We start from the raw sequence: 17,070 nt of genomic DNA on the forward strand, positions 1-17,070 counted from the left end.
GAGAAACTTACAGGGGTTGTCTGCGTGGGGTGCCCTAGCTACAATATTTCGCGCTAATCTGTGTTTAACGTTACAATTGATACAGACTAAAACTCCTTACGCAAGTACAAATAGGTTCAATGTACAATTGTCAACACATAGCATTACAGTTTGTATTGAAATAAGTAATTCTATCACAAATAGTGAAGACTGGACCACTAAAATTGTTTCCCAGCGATATTTCTTGCAATGTACAAGCCGCCATGACACCACCCAGGTGAAATCTCGCCAAATATAAAAGGCCTTAATCCCGCCCATCGAGTCGCTTATAAGGCAGTGTTACTGCGTTTTTGTACTATTAGAGCCATATATGGAAAGAGACGTTCTGGCTGGGCGGACATTTTAAGTTGAATAGGAGAATAATTTCGTATAGCAGTTGAATTTCATCTGATCATACAATTATACGGTAAGGCTTCTCATTTATTTTAATGGGAATTGGTTTATTATATGTTAAGCTATGTGCAGTACAGTTTGGGGTCACTTTATAGGCCAGTAATTTTAGAACGATCCACTACTGTGGCTGGAGTAAGACGGAAGATATCATTAGTGGAATCATTTCTAGCGGTCCAACAGCACTTACTATTAGGAGAGAAGTTTTTGTTATACCTTCTACTTATAGCGAAAGGTTTATTTAACTGTTAGTTAATTGAATAATGGAAAGTCGTTTAACGTCGGCCGGTCGTCAGCCAGAGGCGAAGTTGTGGAGATTCCCATGTAGCCCCACAGACCCGCTCCCAGCATCGCCCCTAGCCCCGCTCCCAAATGAAAATTTCGGGCGAATCGTGATAGTGGGAAGCTAGCATTATTACGGTTGTATTAACATCTATTTTGATGTAACACCTCACTAGTTTGCGCTAATAAAAGCAATAGTCAGACCTTGTATGTTCCTTGACGCCGTCACATATATTTGAGTAACTTCCCTGTTGAATAAGTATGCCAATAATAATATATAATTTAAAGGGGGCGATACGTATAAAATCAACGATAATTATATTTTTGGTGTAATTCATTAAATCATTTTGGCAATGACGTGACTTTTAAATGTTTTGATAACCAGAAGCCTTTTATAAAGGGGGTTTCACGTTTCACCGGTGTCGTCTTTCCAAGATAAATCTAAATTTATACATAAAATGGTCTAATGATGCATAGGCGTACTAACTCGATGAATGTTTGAAGGTTTTACTGCTGCAAACGCGTTTTCCTGCTATTCAAGCCCGTGATTTAACTGCATCACAAATCCCGGACAACCAACCAATCGTCCCGGGGTATGGGGGCCTCGCGCTCCCAGAGAAAATTGTGAAAATTTAACCTCAAATGCGTTTTTCTGCTTTTCTAGCCCGTGAATTAAGCAACTTCAAAGCAAATCCCACTATATTCCTACCTGAATTCCAAACATCCAATCAGACTGTTGCAGCTGCATTCACAAATAATAATCGATGCCCGAAAAATGTCGCACAAAGTAGAGTGGCTCCAGACAAAATGTTTTAATCCATAATCAATTATTCAGTACAAATTCGTGGTATGCAATTAAAAGAAAAGTGAAATTAGTATGCTATTAGATTTCGGAAAAGTAGGATTGCCCGAAAATCCATATAAAATCCACTGAAATGACCAATTTCATTTTTGCCCAAAACAAATAAGTATAATCATAATATTGTCCCATATCTTGCCATATTATGAAATATTTATATACTTAGCATACCTCTCAACATATAGATAGTGCCCGCTCGCTTTAAAAACCACAGCACAACTGATATGAGTATCCGGAATAGAAGGTCAATAGTATATTAAATATTTATGTACTATCAAAAAATATTTTAAAGGTGCTGTATGCAAGATTTAGATAAAAAGCTGTTAGTTCTCGGTATAATAATTGTAAAAAAGATACTGAAAAAGAAAAATATTGAAAATGTCATTCAAAGAACATTATTCCAACGAAGTTATGAATGTTGATCAGAATAGTGTAGTCTCGGTTACCATTGCTATAATTGCTATGACAACAAGTAAAGTCTTGATTATCCATTTCTAAATTAAAACATATAATGGGGATTGTGATTCAATCCATTAAAATCACAAGCCTCCGATGGTCTAGAGACCTGACTTGGGGTTCGCCATGTAACTAATTGTCTAATTAATAATTTATATAACATTTGAGCCCAAAGGAAATGCCAGTCTGATTAAAACATAGATCCTATTTCGTTTCGTTTTTTATAGTTCAAAATTTCATTTTACTTGTCTTTACTACACAAGGATCTTGAAGAGGTGTTATCATTGACGTGTTCTGAATGGTGTGAGAAATTAGCCAATGAAACGGTCTGTTACGGCAAGCTTTAGGCGTGTTTTGCACGGAAGGGTGGGTAATCCACTTGTGACATTAATGCTGATTGGTTAATCAAATGTCTGACGTCATAGGGTCAAAACCTGCTCGTATGACCTCTGACGCGACCTATCGCTACAACCGGTCAGATCTTCATGTAGTGTAGGCTACCGAAAGTATAAAAAACGAAACGAAATATAGATCTGTATTTTAATCAGATTGGGAAAATGCCTGTAACATGTAGACTTAAATCTTCTTACATAATGTACCTTTAACTAATAGGTGTGAATTAAGCCTTGTCATAATTTTACAATTCCAATGAAACGTGCTAGCTGTTTATATAAGTTGGAGAGAGAGAGAGAGAGAGAGAGAGAGAGAGAGAGAAATGGGGTTTAACGTCCACTCGACACAAACCAGGTCATTTCGGGACTAACATATGGTTTAATTTTTTTAATTTTGATAATTCGCTTGCGCGTAGGAGTCGTTAGCAGTGGGAGGAAACCGGGGGACCCGGCGAAAACCCAGGAGGTTGGACAGGCGACCCTACTCCTTGTCACGTACAACCGGGGATACGAAACCACGCCAGTTTATATAAGTTAGGTTGGGGTGGCCTAATGGTCAGATGCATTGACGAAGGCAACCTGCAGATTTCCCTCAAGGTCACGAGATGCAAACAGGGTAAGCGCTAGCACTAACCCTAACCCAATACCTAGCTCTAAGCCTTACCCTAACCCACAATCCTTTGTTTAAATATACAAATGCTTGTTAGCAAGTTTCCCAGATACCATGCTTGAAAGTTTGAGATGAAATCATTGATAGATGTACCCAGTGAGGTTGTGTAACTTATTTTAGAAATTGCACAGTTGAAATGTATGAGTGACTTGATGTCCAAGATAAACACTATAGTCTATAAAGGTGTTAGCTTAGGGATTGGTCTTTATTGCCTGGATAGCGGCGCTATGGCTTACTCTTATATTAAATTCAAACTTTCAAGGGTTCTTTTACGTGCACGCAAGCGGTACATGGAACCTCAGTTTTTCGTTCCAATCCGAACGACTATAGGCTGTACCGTGCCAGGACCTCAGCCCTGCACCACTGACAAGGGAGAAACACATGCCGGAAAATCCCGATGAACTTTCTTGACTTACGCCGGGATCAAACACCGGACAACAAGGTTAGAGATCCAAAATCTCACTCACTGAGTCACCACGGCTCTCAATCTACCACAAATTGTATGATGGTACTTAATGTATTTAAGTACTTCCCTGTAAGTTGATACACATGAGTACAAATAATTAAAATTAGGGAAGTTTAAATTCATCCTTATTGGTTTTCCATGTTTTGCTAATTTCTCCTTAAAACTTCGCGAGTGACCCGCATATAGACCGGGAGCCCAGGGGTGGGGGTGGTATTCCACGCCCTAAATGCCATGATCCCCAACTAGGCTAGATTAGCTCAAAAGTGTACCACACGAAAATCTTACTGCAGCGTAGCGTATATCCTCAGGTGTTTTTGTAATACCTGACAATTTACGGTACATTGCTGTGCGATTTTCATGCGGTACACTTTTGAGCTAATCTAGACTAGTTGGGGGGGGGGGGTGCATGGCATTTTGGGCGTGGAATACCACACCCACCACCAGAAACCCGGCAGACTTACATTCTGATGATACCAGATATACATACATTGATACCATATAGGTGAAAATTGGTACACTTTTCAGCTAGGTTAACCTACTGGGCTCCTGCTTTAATATTAAAGTGTAATCTTGTTCATGTTTCGATGTCTTCACTGAGGCGGGTGGATTGTCGAATGGTTAGCGCGTGCTTGTTGTAGCATAAGGTATGTCGTTGAGTCAACTGGCGTGTTAGTGACAAGGGGTAGGGTCGCCTGTCCAACCTCATGGGTTTTATCCGGGTCCTCCGGTTTCCTCCTACTGATAAGACCCCTACGCACAAGCGAATTATTGAAATAAAATTGAACCATAAGTTATTTCCGAAATGACGTAGTTTGTGTCGAGTCGACATTAAGCCCCATTTCTCTCTCCCTACCGTCTTCACTATGCCAGTTTGTGCTGAAAATTATCAAGGACAAGTGTAACCTTAGTTAGGCGGAGAAGAACGCGAACAACTTTATCTATCATTAGTTTCAATGTAGTTATTTCCCTTGGTTCACTAGATGAAACCGGGAAAACACGGCCTACTGAAATTATACAACGCCTTCACTCGATAAAGAGATTATATCAAACGCAAACTATGAAATTTATAATAAAGATTTTTTATTTTTTTTAATCGAAGCAGGGTGGTTTGTTTACATTTTCTGTCACTTTTTGGGGAATATTGATGATTTAGGAGGGCAGGTTTACATGTCAGTATCTGGTGTGATGTAAAAAAATAATTATGGAAACCCAAAAAGGTGATAGAAATGAAATGAAATGAAATTGGGTTTAACGTCCTACTGTTTTCCTCGGACAGCGGCACTAGGACCTATTCTTATATCGAATTCCAACTGTCAAGGGATCTTTTACGTGCACGCCAATATGTACACGGGACCTAGGTTTTTCGTCTCATCCGAATGACTAGACAGCTGTCCTTGTCAGACCCTCCCGTCCTGCATCACTGACAAGGGGGAACTACGCCTGAAAATCTGGGTGAACTTTCTCGGCCAATGCAGGGATCGAACACCCGACCTCCAGGGCGACCTTCGGTTGCACGGATTTTCTTACTATAGTCGAACCATCTGCATGCGAATGACATTTATTTCAACCAGTGGTCGTGACCAGCCGTACCATGCGATTAAGCACGATCGGGATAGTTCAAAGATGGCTGACAAAACTGACACTTGAGAAGATTTTCGGAAAAATATAATAAAATTGCCGATTGCCGTTATGTTATTTACACCTTGGTCGTTATTATAGGGCCCATGTTAACAGATGTTAAATTTGATTTTTGTTCGTCTTTTTTTTTTTGATGAATTTGATAGATTAGGATCATCTTATTCGAATACATCTAGGCACACGACAAAAAAATGTACGTGTGAAATGATCTTGGTTGGGTGACATTTATCCAATGAAAAAAAAATATTCTGATATTGACTAATCCTATTTGTAACCTATTTTAAGCTTGCTTTCACATCGCAGTATGGAAAATTATCCAGTTTTTAAAAATACATGAGTAAATAGGAGAACATATAGCAGGCGGAACAACTGACATGGTCGCCACCATATTGAATAGTCAATGGCTAGGGCCATTTGCGTTTGGGTGCTGGTTCAGACTGTAGTCGCGACCATAGTCTACATCCGAAGGTCGCCCAGGCTAGTGAGCCAGCGTTTTACGCACTTAGCCACGGGGGGGGGGGGGGGGGCTGTGCCGGCGTGTTTTGGGTTGGGGGTTGGGGGTTAACGTCCATTCGACACAAACTAGGTCTTTTCGGAACTAACACGTTTGAATTTTATTTCAATAATTCGCTTGCGCGTAGGGTTCTTTAGCAGTGGGAGGAAACTGGAGATGACCTGGAGAAAACCATCGAAGTTAGACAGGCGATCCTACTCCTTGTCACGCACAAACGGGGAAACGAAACCACGCCAGTTGACTCAATCTCAGACCTTATGAAAACACGCGAACGTGCTAGTCATTCGGCCATTCACCACTCTCAATGTTATTCTCGTCTTCTTGATCGGTTCCAACTTTCTCCAAATTCAAAAACCCATCCTAAAACATGCGGCTATCTGCCCTAAATTCAAACCAATGGCTTCGTTTCTACTCTCTCTCTCTCTCACTCACTCTCTCTCTCACTCACTCTCACTTGAGAACACACGGTAAGCTAGATGATCGACATTTTAAGTCCTAAATTATTGATGAGTTTAGTCGAAAAAAAAACTAAGTATATTACGAGGGTAATATTATGTGTATAACAAATGTGAACCGGACTAGAACCGCATTACAAAATAGTATAGGGGATCACGTGGCTAAGTGGGTAGGACGCTAGCTCGCTAGCCTGGAGGTCGGGTGTTCGATCCCTGCATTGGCCGAGAAAGTTCATCCAGATTTTCCGGCGTGGTTCTCCCTTGTCAGTGATGCAGGACGGAGGGGCTGACAAGGAAAGCTGTCTAGTCGTTCGGATAGGACGAAAAACCGAGGTCCCGTGTACACATTGGCGTGCACGTAAAAGATCCCTTGGCAGTTGGAATTCGATATAAGAGTAGGCCGTAGTGCCGCTGTCCGGGCAAAATTTCCCTCATGGCACACTGTATGGCGTATGCCCGTCTTCATTAGCCCAGGTTAGGAGCAAAACAGTAGGACGTTAAACTCCATTTCATTTCATTTTCATTTCATTTCATTTCACAAAATAGTATACTAATGGTTGTATATGGCGGCCATTTAGGGCAGAGATCTATTCTCGAAGTAGGTAGTTTTCTGTATGCTGAATGGGATTGTCGCCACACCATCGTAAATTATTCTATCTGACGGACTGTCTTTAAGTTGTCGTGTTTGGACATCGTTACTCAGTGGAAACACCAAATGAATCAACAAAATTATAGAAATCACTGACACAAATACTTAATTAGATATAACAGGCTTTCTCTGATTTCATGCCAAAATGGGTTAATTATCTTTAAAATGGCTAATTAGTCTTGCTAATTATGCAATTAGATCGTTGTCATGGAGACGGAATTTAATTGTGACTATAAGTTTAGCCACTGGTGTCCAGGCGAAGGCAGTTGTAATAAGAGCCTAATACAATTAGAGACCGTGGAATGATATTAAATGGTGTTGATATATCGCACTCCGGCTAAATATAGCCACTACAAATAGTCGAGTTGAACCATTCGGCACACAGAGGACTATCTACTATACTTCGAGAATAGATCTCTTCCCTAAATGGCCGCCATATCCAACAATTAGTACACTGTTTTGTAATACGATCCTAGCCCAGTTATACACAAAAAGACTAATTAAACCTGTTCAGTTTTATTAAAGAAAAGCAGAAAATATACTTCTCGATATTCTCGAAATACATGTATACTTAATGTTTTCGACTAAAATAGCCAATTAAGAACTTAACATGCCGGTCAGTGGGTTCGTTTATTATGAGTTGAACCAGCAGCTGGTCCCCCATACTCCTCTTGTTGTACTTCTTCTTGGACCGACGCTCTTTTAAAACAATCCTAAGGCCCGCGAATCCATGTTCGATGAACATCAAACTGGGCAGAATTTTTTCTTGTATAATTCGCATTGATGAAAAGACTTCGATTTTTTTCGTATGAAGTCACGATTCCAAGATGGCGGCTTACCGATTCCTGGTTCCACTCGACAAATCTCAGCAGACCGTACCCTAACTTTGGCCTCGACTGTATGACGAATTACGTCATTGGAACTACTTTCAAGTTTCAGGATTACAAATGGCGTCGTCTATGAAAACGACTGAGAAGAGTGTTTTATTCTTCAAAGCTTTCAATGTCTAAAGTTGTTTATCTTTCAAGTTTATCCGATTTTCTTTAAATAAAAGACACATTTGGAATCAAAACTCTACAAACTCTTCAAACGACGCAGTTTTGAGAATTTTTTTCTAAAAGCGGCAAGTTTTCCTGTTAAGTAAACCGGTAGCCACATCGCAATTGTATAAGCGTAGGTACATATCCCTTACCGTCATATAAGAGTGTGGGGGGATGGTTACCGTGTGCGTGTTATATCATAAGGTCTGACGTTGAGGTTTCGAATCCCTGGTTGTTCGTGACAAGGAGACCAACCCACGAGGGTTTTCTCCGAGTTCTCCAGTTTCCTCTCATTGCTAAAGACCCCTACGCGAAAGCGAATTATTGAAATAAAAGTGAACCATATATTAGTAACGAAATGACCTAGTTGATGTCGAGTGGACGTTAAAACCCATCTCTCTCTCTCTCGCCCTCTCTCTCCCTCACCGTAATACAGCCGAGGCTAGATGTAGGATACCGGAGTATGCCGATGTTTGCCGAGTGGCATATTTCCTGGTTCATATGGTATTATTGTTATTGTTTTGATAAGCGACTTTCTTTTATTTCTTTTGAAGTGGTTTTGTTCATTAAATAATAGACAAAACAAGTAATCTACTTTGGTACGTTGGATTCTTTGACGTGAAATTTACTTTTGAAGTTTGCTTTAATAAAAGAACATCCACTCGATGCTCTATCGCTTCCGGCAACCTGATTTTGTTGTCGATATAATAAAATGTGATTATAGGTACCTTTACATGCCAAAAACACGATATCGTAAAACAGGACTGATTATAACTTCTATAGAATTCTTACAACATAGTTTATTGATGAGTTGTACCGCTGTCCAATTTAGTTCGATTAACATTGCTAGTTGGAAACGTCTATCATGAGCATTTCGGGGAACACTAGATCGGAGACGGTCCTGCACATATGACGGCATATGCGGATTGTGCGTTAGGTTTAAGAATTTGGGGGAGAGGTTAAGACTTCACATAAGCACTGATGAAATCTGCAGCTCCTAACCCTAACCCACAATCCACATGTGACGTCATATTATGTGCTAACATGTGCAGGACCCTCTCCGATCTAGCGTTCTCCTAACATTTCATATAACGTTGTTCAACCTTATTACAAGCAAAATTGGCCTCAATAGTTCTAAACGTTTTAATGACAGAAATATCGATCGATCATTACATTCACTAGAATAATGCCAAGTTGCTCAGCTGAAAGGTTCCCCGGGATTTTCAAGTGAGGTTTGCCCATGTGATTGACGCATGACAGTCTCCAGCATTCTGCACACAGATATATGGAAGCCTGTTGCAGCCATGTGATACGTTTAGAAGTCGACGACCAAAAGGCGAGAGCGAGAAGTCGAGGGCGGGTGTGAGAACACGAAGAAACAAGACCAGACGATGGCGCCCAAAGAACACTTCCGTCCATCGACCCGCTTGCTTTGAAATTCCTCTCGTTCTCACACTCTCTCCCTCGACTTCTCCCCTCGGACCAGAATGCGAGTATCTCGCCCAAATAACACGTCCGCCCCACGAATCGCTTCTTCGCCTTTAAACATCCCCGCGATCTTATACTCTCTCACTTGATTTCCCACTCTCTCGACTTCGCCTCTCAGACCAGAATGCGACGATGTTCACTGACTACAACCAACCGCACAATTTACCCAAACTCACTAAATTTACCCAAATCCACAAAATCTACCCAAATCCACATTAATTTACAATCAGTCAAACTTAAATCGCATTAATTACGTCATGTCGTTATTTGACAACATTCCTGATGACAATATATTATTATAGACCACGAACGGCATTGTTTATCAAACAAGTTACTTTTCTTTACAAATATGTCTAATGAAGGCGGGCGTACGCTGTACAGTGTGCTATGACTATATGAGCGAATTTTTTCCAAGACAGCTGAGCAAAAAGTCGAAATTATAACATGGCCGCAATAGGCTTCCATGTATCCTTGAGAATAGATCTCTGGTTAAATGATAAGGCCAGCTAAATTTCTCGTCATAGGTCACGAGATGTAAACAGGGCTATCGCTAATCCCAACCCTAACCCTGGACCTAGACCCATGCTTACCCTAACTCTGACCTGCAATATCGCCAACAATCATGTGCCCTAACCTTATTTACATCTCAGCGAGCGACCGTGACAAAAATTTAGCCATAGATCTCTGCTGAATGACAGCCATATTGAAAAAAAACCCAAAATAGTCTACTATTTTATTATACGGTTCTGGCTAGGTTTACACCAATCACACACACTAAGACCACTAAACAACCCCCATTTCATAATTCTCGCAGTATCTAGTGTTGTCGACTAAAATGGTGGATTTAGGAATTAAAATATCGGTCAACCAAATTCGTTTCTGTTCTTGAGCGGGGCGTTGGGTGGCCGAATGGTTAACGCGTGCATGTGTGATTTTAAGGTCTGTCATTTGGTCAAGTGGTGTGGTTTCGATTTCCTGCATGTACGTGACAAGGAGTAGGGTCACCTGTCTAACCTCGTGGGTTTTCTCAGGGTCCTCCGGTTTCCTCCCACTGCTAAAAGACACATGCGCTAGCGAATTATTAAAATAAAATTGAACCATGTGTTAGTCCCGAAATTTCCTAGTTTGTGTCGAGTAGACGTTACTCCCTCCCCCCCCAACCCCACCCCCTTAAGTTGCGAATGAGTTTTCATTAGTCTGGTTGGAAGAGAAAAGTTGGACGTCACCAAGCCCTCGATGGAATGAAATTACAATGAGGTTTAAATTAGGACCCTACTTTTTTGCCAAGTACGCGCAGTGGGTGCTGCCAATGCTCATTACCCAAAACATTGCAGGTTCGATCCCAGAGTTTTCCGATAAAGTTCTCTAGGATGTTCCAGCGCGGTTTCCCCCACTGCAGTGGTGCAGGTCGGGGGGACTGACTAGGAACATCGTCTACCAGTTCTGATGGTACGAACCATCGAAGTCCCGTGTACACAATGGCGTGCACGTAAAAGAACCCGCCGCCAGGGCAATCTTTCTCTTATAGCACACTGTATGACGTATGGCCGTCTTCATTAGCCCAGTTGGCGCAGAACATAAGGACGTTAATCCCCATCGTTTTCATTTTATATCCACATTTAATCCAATTTCAGAAATAATCGCTACCAACCAATCATAAGTTAAAACAACCAATAGTGGTCCATGAATGCAAGGGTTCCAAGGCGCTACCAACCAATCATAAGTTAAAACAACCAATAGTGATCCATGAATGCAAGGGTTCCAATGCGCTACCAGCCAATCATAAGTTAAAACAACCAATAGTGGTCCATGAATGCAAGGGTTCCAATGCGGTGGGGCGGGTTGGGTCAATTAGCTCTTTCGTTTGCGGGATTTGATAATAAATAAGTACAAGATAAGCTGTTACACCATTTTTAATTTTCAAATTGTCTCCCTTGCCATACAATATATTACATCATCAAATATAACTACACAGCAACAGCAGATGTGTCTACGACGTCACTAAAACGCGTGTATTATTTTTAGCGCCGCTGATCTGGAGATCCAAAAAGTTTTCCCCAAAACCGTTCATCATCCTGCAAATAGTACAAAAACAAAAATCAATAAATTGTACAAAGTTAATGAATTCTAATTACGGAGGAAAGAGAGAGAGAAATGGGGTTTAATGTCCACTCGACACAAACTAGGTCATTTCGGAACTAGCATATGGTTCAATTTTATGTCAATAATTCGCTTGCGCGTAGGGGGTCTTTAGCAGTGGGTGGACCAGAGGAAAACCCACGAGGTTAAACAGGCGACCCAACTCCTTGTCACGTACAACCGGGGAATCGAAACCACGCCAGTTGACTCAATGACAGTCCTTATGATGCAGCGCACACGCGCTAACCATTTGACTACCCACCCCACCCACCCCTTTCGATTTACGGAAAGACGATGATAACGATGGGCTAACAATTCGAACTAGGCCTAATTACTACAATGGACCTATATTTTACAGGCATAGATTGTAATCTTTCATCATTCTCATAAAATGTCGGTCATCCCTGCATTTTGTTGACGCCCCTCCCCCCACAAGGGAAACATACCCATGGGAAACACGGACAGGCCTTGAATGTCCCTAGGTGGATTCCAAGGATTACTCGAAACCAGCCGTCATTGGTCATAAGTGGCACCTGGGCCTCCTATTTCTGACAGTATGAAAAAGGCATTGGCATGCGTGTTTCTGAATGAACCATTGAGATGTAGTTGGTGATTGAAGATTGGTGATCGGATACGCCGCTGTCCCGGATTATCGCCCCACCCCCCACCCACAGGCGACTTGACACCGTATAGTTGTTCGGATTGACATGCGCGTAAAACAACCGTTAACAGCTGGAATTCAAAATAAGTGTAGGCGATGGTGCCACTCCCCGGGCAACATTCCCGTCATAGCACGCCGTATGACGTAAGACCGTCTTCATTAGCCCATCCGGAGCAGAACAATAGGACGTTAAACCCCATTCCATTTAAGTTTTTTCGTTCTTGGAGTTTTACGTTCACTTCCACTAAGGATAAGTTCTTGTTATATAATGGCGGAAGATGAGATTAGACTTAAGCTCTGATATCAATATGACACGATGAAAGCACGCGGGACATGTTTTATCAATTACAGTCATATTTACCCCGTCACGTTTCAAATCCAGAACAGGATCTATACTAATCTTAATACGTCTAACAAACTCTTGTAATAATGACAAGATTAAACCGCCAATTGTTAGTAAAACAATCTATTTATAAGCCTTTATTTCATAATAAGTCAAAATTAAGCCCGACTCTATCATCACAAAATATATTTAATCTTACAATTAGCCCCGAATATCCAGATAATTTCACAATATTTTGACAGTTCTACGAACTGGAACTACATTCTGTCGCGTGAGGATATTTAATGAGCTGACAACTCGGATTAGTTTAAGAGATCATGTTCAAGTTATTTTGGGTAGCAATGGAATTTCACTCAGTTTCAAATCACTTTTCAACCACTGATCTTTCAATCACTTTCAATGTTAGGCCTATGTTAATTCTCGCCTCTAAATAATCTTTCCACGTACAACCAGTGAAAAGGGGGGTTGGACGGCCAAATGGTTAGCGCGTGAGAGTTGTGACATAAGGTCTGTTTTTGAGTCAACTTGCGTGGTTTCGATTCCCCTATTGTACGTGACAAGGAGTAGGGTCGCCTGTCCAGTCTCTTGGGTTTTCTCCGGCTTCTCCGGTTTCCCCCCACTGCTAGAGACCCCTACGCGCACGCGTATTATTGAAAAAAAAGTGAACCATATGTTAGTCCCGAAATGACCTGGTTTATGTCGAGTGGACGTTAAACTCTTAATAAATGAAAGTAGAACATATAATTAAAAAATTCTCGAAATATTTTTAGTGTTTTGACTTTAATCATCGATTTAGAACTTAAAATGTTTGTCAATTAGCTTAGTGTCTGTTCTCGAGCGCATCTAATTGTAGACGACAGCGTTAGTTTAGTATGCCAGTGAACGTGTAACTATAACTTAGATGGCACGCAAATCGCGTGTAATAATTAAACATTATACTTGACGCCATTGCATTGAAGGGTATCAGCGGTAAGCCATGGTGATCTGCGCATAGGCTTACGCACGGACAAAAAAATCTATAATTAAACGTTATTCTTGGCGCCATTGCATTGAAGGGCATCAGCGGTAAGCCATCTTGATCTGCACACATAGGCCTACCCACGGACAAAAACAATCTATAATTAAACATTATTCTTGGCGCCATTGCATTCAAGGGCATCAGCGGTAAGCCATCTTGATCTGCACACATAGGCCTACCCACGGACAAAAAAAAAATCTATAAGGAGGATTGATCGTGTATTGCAAATTAGAGCAACCCAAAGTAAATTGACACCATAGCGATACAACCATACTCATCACGTAGTCAACGATAAACCATATTAATAAAAATATTTATTCGCTGTTGATGTTGACAGTAGGTTATATGTGATGGATCTTAACACGGTAATTATTGGCTGAAAATGACTGATCGCCTTATTTATCTCACTTACAGAAGAGTTAGTAAAGGGGAATAACAAACAATGCGGTAGAGTAGTCGATAAAGTTGATATAAGCCGCATTTAAGATCAAACAAGAATCAATAATTGCTACAATAAGATGCTATAATTACTGCTCAAGGCTTATATCAACTGTTTTACAAGGTGTTTTTTTTATTTTTAATAGTGAAATATTCTAGCCCCGGGGAGAATTGCCTCCACGATGTGTTGTAGTTTAAGATTAAAAAAAAGACATCAGGTATGCAAGTGCACATAGAGTCCATATTGTGTAACAGTTTTTAATTGATGCGTAATACGCCACAATCTATTGATCCGTATCTATTTTAGAGCAAAGTTTGACAAATCAGTATATGAAAATGGATTCCCTTTTTGACATTTTGCCATATAGTCGCTGACAGCTATTTAAGGGATTTTGAGTTCCGTGCAAGATACAAGTTGCGAAAGTGGAAACATTCCGCTCAGTATGTATTTGCCAAAATGTGATGCATTGAAATTTCGCAATATACGACATCTGTTGCGAAATGCTATAATATGAAAGTTGAATCTTTAAATTTTTAAATTCCTTTCAAGTATTTACAAGTATATGACGGCTTGAAATTTTCGGAACATTCGCTATCCTCTGTAGTCTCGGTCACCCAGAACATTATAGTCTTTAACGTAGACTATTTGTCTGGTCGATAGAGACTATTTGTCTGGACGATAATGACTATATCCTCTGCAGACAAAACCATTGCCATCTATAAAATTTTTCGGCAGGCCTCTTTGTAAATCGATTGAAACCAAACCGGGATATTAACTACTGTTTTGTTTTGGAGCTACGGTGGCTAAGTCAATAAAACGCTGGCTCGCTAGTCTGAAGGTCGCAAGTTCGCTTCCGGTGTTGGTTGAGAAAGTTAATCGGGATTGTCTGACGTGGTCTCCCTTATAAGTGGTCTAGTCTTTTGGATGGAACGAAAAACCGAGGCCACGTGTACACATTGGTATGCGCGTAAAAGATCCTTTGGCAGTGAAATGCGATTTAAGAGAGGCTGTAGTGCCGCTGTCTGGGCACAATTTCCCTCATAGCACACTGTATGGCGTATGCCCGTCTTTATTAGCCCAGTCGGGGGATCACGTGGCTAAGTGGGTAAGACGCTGGCTCGCTAGCCTGGTGGTCGGGTGTTCGATCCCTGCATTGGCCGAGAAAGTTCATTCAGATTTTCCGGCGTCGTTTCCCCCTTGTCAGTGATGCAGGATGGAGGGCCTGACAAAGACAGCTGTCTAGTCGTTCGGATGGGACGAACAACCGAGGTCCCGTGTACACATTGGCATGCGCGTAAAAGATCCCTTGGCAGTTGAAATGCGATTTAAGAGAGGCTGTAGCGTCGCTGTCTGGGCAAACATTTCCCTCATAGCACACTGTATGGCGTATGTCCGTCTTCATTTGCCCTGTTCGGAGTAGAACAGTAGGACGTTAAACGCCATTTCATTTCATTTCATGATGCATCTTTAATATCCTAGGTGAAAAATTATTCTATAAATAAGGAGAGTCTTAAATTACTCGCGACAATTCATTTCATGTCATTTCATGTATTTCCTGTTGATATTTTGGTTTTGTTTGCTTAGTTGCAAGATGTTAAATAATCAATTTATGTGCATATTAGGTAAAGCATAATATTATATATCGTCCGAATCATTCGCCACCAGAATTGGGGACTTCAGTCTGAGAGAGAACTGTAGATTAATACCCACTCAACACAAACGTCCAGATTTTCCGGTGTGGTTCCCCCTTGTCAGTGATGCAGGACGGAGGGCCTGACAAGGACAGCTGTCTAGTCCTTCGGATGAGACGAAAAACCGAGGTCCCGTGTATATATTGGAATGCACGTAAAAGATCCCCTGGCAGTTGGAATTCGATATAAGAGTAGGCGATAGTGCCGCTGTCCAGACAAAATTTCCCTCATAGCACACTGTATGGCGTATGCCCGTCTTCATAAGCCCAGTATAGGAGCAGAACAGTAGGACGTTAAACCCCATTTCATTTCATTTCAACACAAACTATGGTATTTCGGGGCTGTGGGGTTGGATGGTCTAGTGGCTTAACGCGTGCGGATGAAATGACAAGGTCTGTCATTGAATGTGATAAGGTGGTTTTATCTGGGTTCTCCGGCTTCCTCCCACTGCCAATGATCCCTACGTCACTGCCAATGATCCCTACGTCACTGCCAATGATCCCTACGTCACTGCCAATGATCCCTACGTGCAAGAGAATTGTTGAAATATTTTGTGACGAGTTTGTGACGAGTGGACGTTAAACCCCATTTTATCAATATATAATTTTTCACTCTCTCTCGGGACTAACGGTAAATTTTATTTCAATATTTCATTTGCGTTCAGGTGTAGCAGTAGGAGGAAAAGTGGATCGAAACCGTACCACCTGACTCAATGACAGACCGTATTATCAAAAGCGCATACGTTCGGCCACTCGACCACCTATGATTTGATTCTAGGCTAATGAATGAGTCACTTAAACATACATTATGCAAGAGCTTAATCTGCCTATTGCAGTTCTTTCTTTAGGCCTGAAATGTTTTCTAAATTATTAATGTAGACATTAATTAACTGATCCAGGCCATAATCAACACTCGATGGCATCGAATTTCTCCGATATTAAATAGAATAGAACGGTTCAGCCATATTTTGATTTAATCTTAAAATGGAGCAGCGAGACTTAGCTTCGAACATCCAGTACGGTGGTTGAAATTATTGCACACGTCTTGTCAAACCTTTAAAGGCTAATATCTTCGCTCGTAATTTGATTGAAATTTTCAAATTATTCATTTTACATTTTCTATTTTCGAACTATTAGAGCAAGAATGGCTACCTCTGTATCTAAATCTTACATAATGTATCCTTAATTCAATGTTAATGAAGTTACGTAACTGCATTAGAAACGCATGTCGTTTCGTTACAGCTCATTCGGAGTTCGGTCCATAATATAATATAACATAACATTCAAATTTATATAGCCCAATAAATACTGTAGTAGTTAGTATTTTATTGTATATTTTAAACCTTATAATCCTTCTTGTTGTTTTAAAGATTATTCTAAACGCTACCTTAATTAGATGAATTATGGTATAAGCTGTATTGGGGTATTAGCAAGTATTGTGA

The 17,070-nt window shown here is 40.8% G+C and overlaps 1 long non-coding RNA gene across 1 annotated transcript in view; it reads right to left on the bottom strand.

Moving 5' to 3' along the window:
• Positions 1–11,233: 11,233 nt before the first annotated feature.
• The window catches only part of LOC126825541 (uncharacterized), a 64,336-nt gene continuing 58,499 nt past the window's right edge, over positions 11,234–17,070 (bottom strand). The window contains exon 5 of the long non-coding RNA XR_007682038.1: positions 11,234–11,413. This is a non-coding gene — a long non-coding RNA (uncharacterized LOC126825541). The remainder of the gene's footprint in view (positions 11,414–17,070) is intronic.

This window comes from Patella vulgata, chromosome 6 (genome assembly GCF_932274485.2).
Source record: "Patella vulgata chromosome 6, xgPatVulg1.2, whole genome shotgun sequence".
Taxonomy (NCBI): domain Eukaryota; kingdom Metazoa; phylum Mollusca; class Gastropoda; family Patellidae; genus Patella; species Patella vulgata.